A 10,671-nucleotide genomic window follows, 5' to 3' on the forward strand; every position below is an offset into this window, starting at 1 on the left:
GGACCTACAGCGCAGGAAGTGAAGAGGGAATAAGGAGCATTTGCGGGGCTTGATTTAGGGGGACCACGACGATTCTCACCCCAGGCTGGGAGAGAGTCTTGCCAGATTCGTGGCTCCTGTAACCCCTGTGATGAAGTGTGTGTTCCCAGGGCACCCGCTGCTCGCCTAGAACCCAGCCTCCCTGGGAGCCAGTTGCCAAGCAGGCCCCAGCGCCCACAGCATAAAGAACTCTGTACCACACCTAGAATAGACAGGTGGGCTGGGGGCGTGGAGATGCAGGCAACCACGACCCAGGATCACAAAATATGCCGGGAGAGAGTTCAAACCAACTGTCTGAAATGTTCCCAAAGCAAGAGAAGGGCCTAATCTAGGCTGCTCAAACTGTACCCCTCCTCACAACAGGTGAAATTAAATGAGAGGGAACAGGCACTGGGATGAAGGCGGGCATCTCTGAGATCAGTTTTAGAACTTGTGACAGCCACAGCGAGGCAGGCCCCTGTGTTTCTACATCCTGCCATCTGACCAGAAGCAGTCCTGATCCTCTCTCTACCCTGCCTCTGAGAAGTTCCCTTCCCTGAACCATAGGCTCCAGGGGTTGGAAGGGTCCCGAAAGTTCATCAAGGAGACTCTCTCTAAAAGTAAAAGCTACAGGGCAGTAAGTGTCCAGTTTGGCACAGAATCATTTGGAAGAAAAATGCAAAATCCCTGTGCCCTGCCCCTAATACTTTCATTCCATAAGTCTAGGATGGGGCCTGGGAATCATGCTCTCAAATTGTAATTTGGGAAGCACAGATCCTTGCATCTTTTCATCAAATTCAAATGCCATTTCCTGGGGCGCCTGGGTGGCTCAGTGGTTGAGCGTGTCTGCCTTTGGCTCAGGACGTGGTCCTGGGGGTCCTGGGATCGAGTCCCACATCAGGCTCCCCATGAGGAGCCTGCTTTTCCCTCTGCCTGTGTCTCTGCCTCTCTGTCTCTCATGAATAAATAAATATTTTTTTAAAAAATCAAATGCCATTTCCTCAAAAGGTGTATCTTATTAACAGCCCCCAAAATTTGGCCTCTACCCCAGTCAATTTCTATCCCATTACCCTTCCTTATTCCCTGAAAGCACTGGTTATTCTTGGATAGAATCTTGTTTACTTATTGACTGTGTCCCCACTAAGACCATAAGCTCCTGTAGCATGGGAACCTTGCCTTTGGACATCTCTGTGTCCTATGCCCACTGCTGTATCTGCCATATATTAGCTCAATATGTATTTGTCCACTGAGTGAACAAACTCAGGCCTGATTTTTTAAATAGGAGAGAGATATGGAGCTGCCATTCTGTCCCAGTCATGACTGGGAATTTTATTTATTTTTAAAGATTTTATTTATTTATTCATGAGAGACAGAGAGACACAGGCAGAGACACAGGCAGAGGGAGAAGCAGGCTCCTCAAGGGGAGCCTGATGCGGGGGAGAGAGAGAGATTGAGAGAGAGACAGAGGCAGAGGCAGAGACACAGACAGAGGGAGAAGCAGGCTCCTCAAGGGGAGCCTGATGTGGGACTCAATCCCAGGACTCTGGAATCATGACCTGAGCCAAAGGCAGATGCTCAACCACTGAGCTACCCAGGGGTTCCATGACTGGGGATTTTAGAAGCTGATGTCATCCTGGGGGGAAGGCTTGGGAATTGTCACCAGACCTCCCTTCCTCACATTCCTACCAGCCTCTTCCTCAGTCTTCCTCTCACATGACTTTCCAATACTCAGAGGAGAGGCAGCCTCAATGGGTGACATCACACCTACAAAGATTCCATCAACCTGAGTCCAGGAGGAAGGTAGCCTTTTGAGGTCTCAAGATCTGGCCTGAAGAAGAGCTGGGCTGAAAAACACCCCCACCAGGCCCCCTACCCTTGCATTAAGCCGCATATAGGACGGTGCCACATTGGGTTCCTCCACTCCCCAAAGCGAGTTCCAGGGCTTGTGGCCTGGCCTGTTTGTTCTGAAGGCACAGAGAGCTGGGCCTTCATTTCACAGGTTGGGTAACTGAGGCCCCAGGTCAGAGGGCAGAGCCTACAAGTAGCCCCAGTCCAGGACCCTCTCCCCTGGTCCTCCTTGCTCAGCCCTTTACTGAGTACCTACTGTGTGCTGCTGAAGGCTGAAATGCAAGGCCCCCTGCCCTGGTTGTGTGGCTCATCCTAACTGCTGCTCTACGTTTAGAGAAAGGGTTCTGCTTTTATCTGTCCACCAGTGTAGGCAGCCCCTCCTGAACCTCCATGACTCAGCTAAGACCAGGCTCCACTTTCTGATAGAACTATCCTAAAGCTTTAGGGACCACATGGGGGAGACTAGGAGGGGAAAGGAACACTCTTAGGGGTCAGGCCAGACCCCTCCTGTGGGCTTACTCACAGGGAAGCATCTTAAACTACTAGGTCCAGACCCATCAGTGGGTCATGATATCAATTTACTGGGTTAGAAACAGCATATCCAAAACAGAGAGACAGGGACACGTGGGTGGCTCAGCAGTTGAACGTCTACCTTTGGCTTAGGGTGTGATCCTGGAGTCCCAGAATTGAGTCCCACGTTGGGCTCCCTGCATAGAGTCTGCTTCTCCCTCTGCCTGTGTCTCTGCCTCTCCCTCTCTGTGTGTCTCTCATGAATAAATGAATAAAATCTTAAAACAAAAAAAAAAAAAAAAAAAAGGAGAAAGAGACAGATATCAGTGTGCTTATTAAGGAAGTAGGGTAGGCATAGTTTCAAGAAACTGGTGTTTGAAGTATGAGTGTGTGCATATGATGTGGAGTGTATTTCTTCTTGTGGGTCACAGTCAAAACACCATGAAAAATGCTTCTAGAAAGCTGCAAACCCAAGTATCTGCATACTACATCCATAAGGAAGGCCAGCTCATCACCCCCACAAGTTCAGCTTGATACTCAATATACCCAAAGTGGGAGGAGGAACCTATGCTTTTTATACTTCCATTATTATAAAATTCAAAGTCAGAGATATTTCCAAAACCAAGATGTATTCTCTACTTGAAAGAAAACTGCCTATTGCTTTTGAGTGACGGTTTCTCCAGTTTCTACCTAATCCCATCTCCATAATTTTAAGAGCCCCCAAGCACCTTGTCCAGTGATCTTCACCAGTGAAGATGTCTCAGCACACACTACTTGCTCAACACTCTTCTAAATGCCATTAAGTGTATGGGCATATTTAACCATCACAACCCTAACACCTATGTGGTTGGTACAGTCATTATCCTTATTTTTTCCCTAAGGGGCTAGATATGTCTCCTAGTAAGCATCTGAGCCAGAATTTAAATCCAGGTGATCTGGCTCCCCAGCCCAAGCAATGATCTCCACTGTCACCATGAGCACAGTGCTTTATAGTTTCCACATGAACTCATTTGACTCACTCTGTGAGCCCAGCCAGAGAGGTGACTGTCAATCCCATTACACATCTGATGAACAAGGTCTAGGTCTCCCAGCCATCCACTCAGGGCTCAGTCCTCTAGAACTTGTGGCTTCTCTGGATGACATTTAGTAAGCTTGCACATTTGCCCTGCTACTGTGGAGGGAGGCCACTGCCAAGGCCTAGTCATATAGGGCTCCTCAAAGGGCAACAGATTTTCTCATGATGCCAGAGTGAGGGGTCAAGAGAATGGGCACCTCTGTGGCAGCTCCCACTGCTGCTGGGGCAGAGAGCATCTTGGCATGCCAAGAACTGACTAAGTGCCTTGAAATTAGACTTTCTGGGTCAGGGGTCAGGAGTGAATGGCGTGTCTTCAGAGTAGTCAAAACCCCTCCTTGATTTACCACCATATTCCTTCCCTCTCCTCTCCCAAAGTCTACATGATGCTTTATTATGAGTGTTGTGCACTTGAAAGAAGGATTGGCAGCGAGTGAACCATTCTCATCCAGTTCACAAGACTTTGTCTAGCTGAGTAACCTAAGGTACCAGCAGTAAACTTATGGGGATTATAAAGTGAATTTCTAAATGCCATTTTTTTCTTTTTATATCATCTCTTGCTCCTGAGGCTTGCCAACATGTTAAGCCTATTGCTCTGTGTGGTTTGGACACACAGCTGTGGCCATTTTGGTCTGCTCTGGGTCTGGGGACAATCTCTAGTTAAAAACATGGTGGATCCTTGGGGTACCTGGGTAGCTGAGTCGGTTGAGCATGCGACTTGATTCTGACTCAGGTCATGATCTCTGGGCCCTGGGATCAAGCCCTCTGTCAGGCTCTATGCTCAGCAGGGAATCTGCTTAAGGATTCTCTCCTTCTCCCTCTGTCCCTACCCCTGCTCATGTTCTCCCTAGAATAAATAAGTAAATCTTTAAAAAAAAAAAAATGTGGTGGATTCTCAAGTGTTGACATTGAAACTAACAGAGCCTCCAAATGTCCCCCTAAAGAAATGTGTTGGACTTTCTACTTAGTGGAAAATGGGCCCTCCTGACTCTGATTCCAACCTTTTCCCCATATCATTCTCTCTTCCTGCTCCTATGAATTTTATAGATTATAAGGGAGGAAGTATGGAGCAATAGAGTGAGCCTTGGAGGCTGGAGAATTACAAGGAAATCACCCCTTTAATGAAGAAAAACTCCCATTCTGTAGGAGATGAGAAGGAGCTTCTAAAATGGAAAGCACTGGCTGGCTCAGGTGGGTGGCTGAATGAGAGTGGCCAATAGCATTACTGTGTTTCTATCTGAGGCTTGAAGGTATCAAGATACCTTCAAGCCTCCAAAGATACACGGTTCCTCCTTTTCCCCTCTAGCCTTAGTAATAAGGGCTTCCCCTAGCACTGAAGCTTTTCTATTAGCCTGAGAAGGCTAACAAACCCAAAACATTCTCCCCCACAAAATTAAAGGAAGGCAAATAGAAACACCCCCCTACACACAAATTCCATAAAATAATGTGGTTCTTGGGATAAAGGTTCAGATATTACTTACACACAGTGAATGTGTTTCTACTTCCCACCCCCAAGGAGAGGAGGGTTCACACAAGGCCTAGAGGTTGGAGATTTGAGTCTGTGCTAGGGCACAAAAGGAGGTCACAGCAACATAAGGAAGGCCTTTGAGGACCATCTGCAGACCGGTCCTTCCTTCAGAGTCCTAAGTATCCTGGATGGCCCAGAAGGGACAAGAGTAGGAAAGGCATGCAAAGGGTTTCACAAAAGGTCCCACAAAGAAATTTATCCTTTAATTGTTCTTTTGTTCTAACAGTCCTGCTATGATAAACACATTCCATTAATAGACATTACTGGTCCATTTAAGAAGTAGCAGCTGCATTATTAATGTCATTTCAATATAATCAACAGGAGAAGCAAGATTGTCTCTGTGGGAAGCATTTCTGAGTCCATCATTTCTGTGACCTATCTTAATTGATGGGTTGTTATTCATTACTTAGTTCTCAAAATACAACCTGGGGAAAAACTCTACAGAGATATCAAATACTGAAAAAGAATAGAGTCAAATGTTGGTCCACTGAGCACTAAAAATGATAAAGATTCAAACTCACGTCAACCAAACCCTCACAGTAGCAACAACTCTAACACCGTATGTCTTAGAGCAAGCTCATCTTGTTCTTCCTCCTGCAGTGCTACAGTGCTTTGTGAAACTCACCTCCATCCCCTCTATTCCGCTCCACTCTCAAATTACAGAACTGAAGTAGTAATGAAATGAAATGAGTAGGAAATCCTCTTATAAAAAATACACTGTGATAATAAAATAAAATAAAAATACACTGTGAGAAGTTGTGGCTTCCCATAATTCTTCATACACAATTCTTCCTTAGGTTACTCTTTATTGCAATTACTATCCCCACCTGCCTTCCAGCCTCACATGCTCCATTATGCACACTCTGCTTCAGCTGAATTGGCTTGCATGCTTTACCACACCCTTCATTTTCCAACCTCCATGCTTTTGCCCACGGCTGGTCTCCCCTCAGTCCTCCATAGCTTCAAGGGGTCTCTCTCCTTCATGAAGGCTTCCAGGATCCTTTGCCTTCTCTAAATTCCCAAAGGACAGGATCTGTACAATATAGGGAGTTACCATTGGATACATATCTGTCATAGAGGACTATGAGTGCAGGAATGGCCTTTACCACTCCTTGTATCACAGAGCCTTCATCAAGTAGATGGTCATGGAGCCTTGTGAAATGATAAGAGGGGAAGGAGCACAGAAAGGAAGGAAAAAAGGGAGGATTGATTGATTCCTGATCACCCTGCCTCTGGCCATTAACCTGCATATTTAAGTGTCTGAGGACAGAGTGACTAAGCCTTTATTTTTGTGTGCATACTCATAGATTTCAGACATAATTCTGCCAGAACATTAAGTTAAATTTTTCTCCCGAAGCAACTTTTTCATCATCAAGACTCCAAGTCTATGCTAATATAATAAGACCTATCCATTGACAAAGCATAATCAGATGAACAAACTCTGATCTTACAGCTAGTATCTCCCAGGGGGTGTGACTCTTCCATGAAAATCATCTGGATGCTTGCCTAAAAAGCAGATATTCAGGCCCAAGCTGGACTAGCGCCTCAAGAGCCTTTAGTGGGCAAGGCCAAGGAGCCCAAAATGCTGAGCTCCACCTGTAACTCTTGTGCCCAACTGTCTACCCACCATCTAGTTCCTTCTATTAACAGTGTCACTATGAAAACTCTGAAAACCACCACTTTACCTAGGGCTTTCACTTCAGCCTTGCCAAGTCTGTCAGGAATCTTTGGTGGAAAAAAATCATTAGATTTGGAAATCCAAAAATCTGCTGTTCCAACAGCTCTTCTATATACTAGATGTGTGGGGTTGTTTCTTCCTCCATAAAACAGAGCTAAAAGTCTCTGGAGTGGTCATTAAGATTAGCTGCAAAATGGGATCCCTGGGTGGCGCAGCGGTTTGGCGCCTGCCTTTGGCCCAGGGCGCGATCCTGGAGACCCGGGATCGAATCCCACGTCGGGCTCCCGGTGCATGGAGCCTGCTTCTCCCTCTGCCTCTCTCTCTCTCTCTCTGTGTGACTATCATAAATAAATAAAAATTTAAAAATAAATAAATAAATAAAATAAAACACTGAAAGCTTTAAAAAAAAAAAAAAAAAAAAAAGATTAGCTGCAAAAGTACAAAGCCCAGGGTAGGACACTGCTTTTCTTAAATGGAAGTAGGAGGTCTGTGAAGTTGGATGAGGAATATGTTACATATTTTTTTACTGCTCTTTAACTGAAATTTAACATTTCCTTTAATTATGAACATGGGCAACAAACCACAGCAGTATTAGCAATATCTGTCTCTTGGCACCGATAGAAATTAGAGATATCTTCTCACCTTACAGTTATTGGAGATAATCTCAAAATACATTTTAAGCCCATGACTACTTTGTAAGAAGAGTAGTTATTAGACCTGCTGCTTTAACACTTTAATAAAGAAGCACATGTATCTCTAATACTCTGATTACTGTATTTCTATATAATTGGTTCATTGTAAACTTTTATGTATTTGAAAACAAGCTGATGAATGGATAGATGGGAAAATATGTGATAAGGCAAGCATAGTGTAAAATGTTAATGTAAGAAACTAGATGGTGGGTAGATAGGTGTTCACAACTGCAAAATTCAACTTTTCATAATACAATTTTAGGGAAAAAAATCTAAAAACAGGTTCCTAGGTTTCACCAGACCACCAAAGGGGTATATGGCACAGAAAAAAGTTAGAAATCCCTGACTTAGAGGTACTAATGTTCTTCACTAGCTAGCTAATCTGCAGGGTGAGTTCATCATTGGGCAAAGTACCCTAAGCCTCCATGTAGAAATCCAGGAATTAGGCTGGTAGCCTTTTCCTAGACTAGGAAATCTAAAAGGTTTGCAGAATCAAAGTGGTTCTCCCACCCTAGCACTCCAACCTTAATCTCTGACCTCACAGCTCTAAAGAGAAAAAAGATTACACCAGAGCAGGATACTAGTCAAACTCCAGAAACCAAGACCAAGAGCCTGAGAACATCTGCCAGCACTCTAGGCAGGGTGAGTCCAGGCCCCTTTCCCAGGCCCTGGACAGAAACAGGAGACATCCCCTAAAGACCACATCTTCAATCACCTCCCTCCCAGCTCTGCCCTGAGAACTGCAACTCGCTATAGGGTCCCAGAATCCTCTTTTCAGGATAGAAGTGGAACGAGGAGCAGGGCCTCCAGCTGGCTCTCCTGGAGGTTGCCACCATTTTCCTGGTTTCTCTGTGGTACTTAGAAGAGTTTCTTTTATTTTTTTTTTAAGATTTTATTTATTTATCCATGAGAGACACAGGTAGAGGGAGAAGCAGGCTCCATGCAGGGAGCCTGATGTGGGACTTGATCCCAGGATTCCAGGATCACACCCTGGGCCGAAGGCAGGCACTCAACCGCTGAGCCACCCAGGCGTCCTGAGTTTCTCTTTTAGACCACCAGTATGGACCACTGCTTCCTAATGCCCACCAGCAAATTTGTATGACTCAGTTCCTCCATTCTGGAGGTCACATTGCTCCTATTCTATCTGAGTCAAATCACTTTTACTTGCCCAGAGGCTCCAAAGTTCAGAGGGAGAAATACACCTCTTATTTCTATCCTAGAAGACGGTGCAGTTCAGAAGAGCTAATGAGAAAATACCAAATACCAAGGCCACATTTAAACTAGATAAGAAAGAAAAAATAAAGCACAGAGGGGAAAAAAAAATCATCTTATTTTGTGGGAAAATACATGGTCTTGCCAGTAAACTAAAGCAATGATTATACATCTATTAAGCATAAAGTTAAAAAAAACAGAGATTTCAGAACATGTTCATGCTGCTAAACATGTAACATGGCTCAGTCCTTCTGGAAAGCTTCTTGGCAATGTACAATTACAAAAATGTCTTTAATTGCATTTTTGGAAAAAGTCTAAAGGGTCTCTTTATAAACTGTAAAGAGCCATGCAAATTTATTAATTCCCCAAAGACTAATTAACCCAAGGTGTCACCTCTTCCTATCTACTCTACCCACATTTGACAGCAGCATTTTTTCTCTGACACTGGTTCCTTGAAAATGGTCACAAATTCCCACAAATGGCAGAACATATGATTCTATTTGTGTTAAGGAAAACAAACCCAAAAACTATATACTATTTATGTATATATGTGAATACTTATAAATGTACAGAATAAAGCCTGGAAGGATATATGCTAAACCAGTTCACCTCAGCTTCTAAGGAGGGCCTCTGATGAGGCAGGGTGTGACAAAGGCAATTTCTCACTTTTTTTTTTTAAGATTTATTTGAGAAAGAGAAAGAGCACAAGTGGGAGGGGCAGAGGAAGCAAGACTCTCCAGCAGACTCCATGCTGAGAGTGGAATCTGAGGTGGGGCTTGACCTCACAACCCTGAGATCATGGCCTGAGCTGAAACCAAAAGCCTGATGTTTAACTGACTGTGCCACCCAAGCACCCCAGTTTTTCATTTTTTGCTATGATCTACGACAGTGTTATTATTTATGTACTTTCCAAAATATCTTTCCATTGGTCAGAGTCAACTTAGTCAACTGAAGTTGGGAATTGTCTATTTAGGTGCATGAGGCTACTTCCTGAACTCTGAAATTAGAACTACTCTTCCTAAAGTGATTAAATGTTGAATAAAGATGTGGTATAGATCTGCAATGGAATACCACTCAGCCATCAAAAAAAAAAAAAATGAAATCTTGCCATTTGCAACAATATGGATGAAACTAGAGGTATTATGCTAAGCAAAATAAGTCAATCAGAGAAAGACAATTATCAAATGATCTCACTCATATGTAGAATTTAAGAAACAAAACAGAGGAGCATAGGGGAAGAGAGGAAAAAATAAGACAAAATCAGAGATGGAGACAAACCATAAGAGACTCTTAATCACAGGAAACAAATTGAGGGTTGCTGGAGAGGAGAAGGGTGGGGGATGAGGTAACTGGGTGACGGGCATTAAGGAGGGCACCTTAATGCGATGTGATGAGCACTGTGTGTTATATACAACGGATGAATCACTAAACTCTATCTCTGACACTAATAATACATTATATATTAATTGAATTTAAATTTTAAAAATTCAGATAAAAAAAGTTTCGCTTGATTCCATTTACTAAATCTGTTCTTAAAAGCAGTAGCAGGGCGGCTGGCTCAGTCAGTAGAGCATGCAACTCTTGATCTTACATAGGTGCGGGCTTGGGCCCCACATTGGGTGTAGAGAGTATTCAAAGAGAAATTCTTTAAAAAAAAGGGGCACCTGGGTGGCTCAGTCAGTGAAGCCTTCAGCTCAGATCATGATCCCAGGGTCCTAGGATCAAGCCCCATGTTGTGCTCCCTCCTCAGTGGGGAGCCTGCTTCTCCCTCTTCCACTACCCCTTGTTTGTGTGTGCTCTCTCTCTCTGTCAAATAAATAAACTCTTTAAAATAAATCTTAAAAAAAGTAATGGTAGAATTCTGGCACTATTACAAGGTTTACCATTACTAATTATAGCTAGGAGACCCAAAAATACCTATAGCCTGATCTTAAGTAAATATCCCTCCTTAGCAGGAGTAGAGATGTGCATAGATATGTAGATAATGTGAGGCTTCTGGGCTTGGCTATATGAAGCATCCCTTTCTCAAAATTTAATTAGGCCTAAAACGTTTGACAGATTTAGGTTTTCACATCTATATGATGTCATCTCTCCAACAATCAAATCCAAAGTT

The sequence above is a fragment of the Vulpes vulpes genome, chromosome 2, assembly GCF_048418805.1.
Source record: "Vulpes vulpes isolate BD-2025 chromosome 2, VulVul3, whole genome shotgun sequence".
Classification (NCBI taxonomy): Eukaryota; Metazoa; Chordata; class Mammalia; order Carnivora; family Canidae; genus Vulpes; species Vulpes vulpes.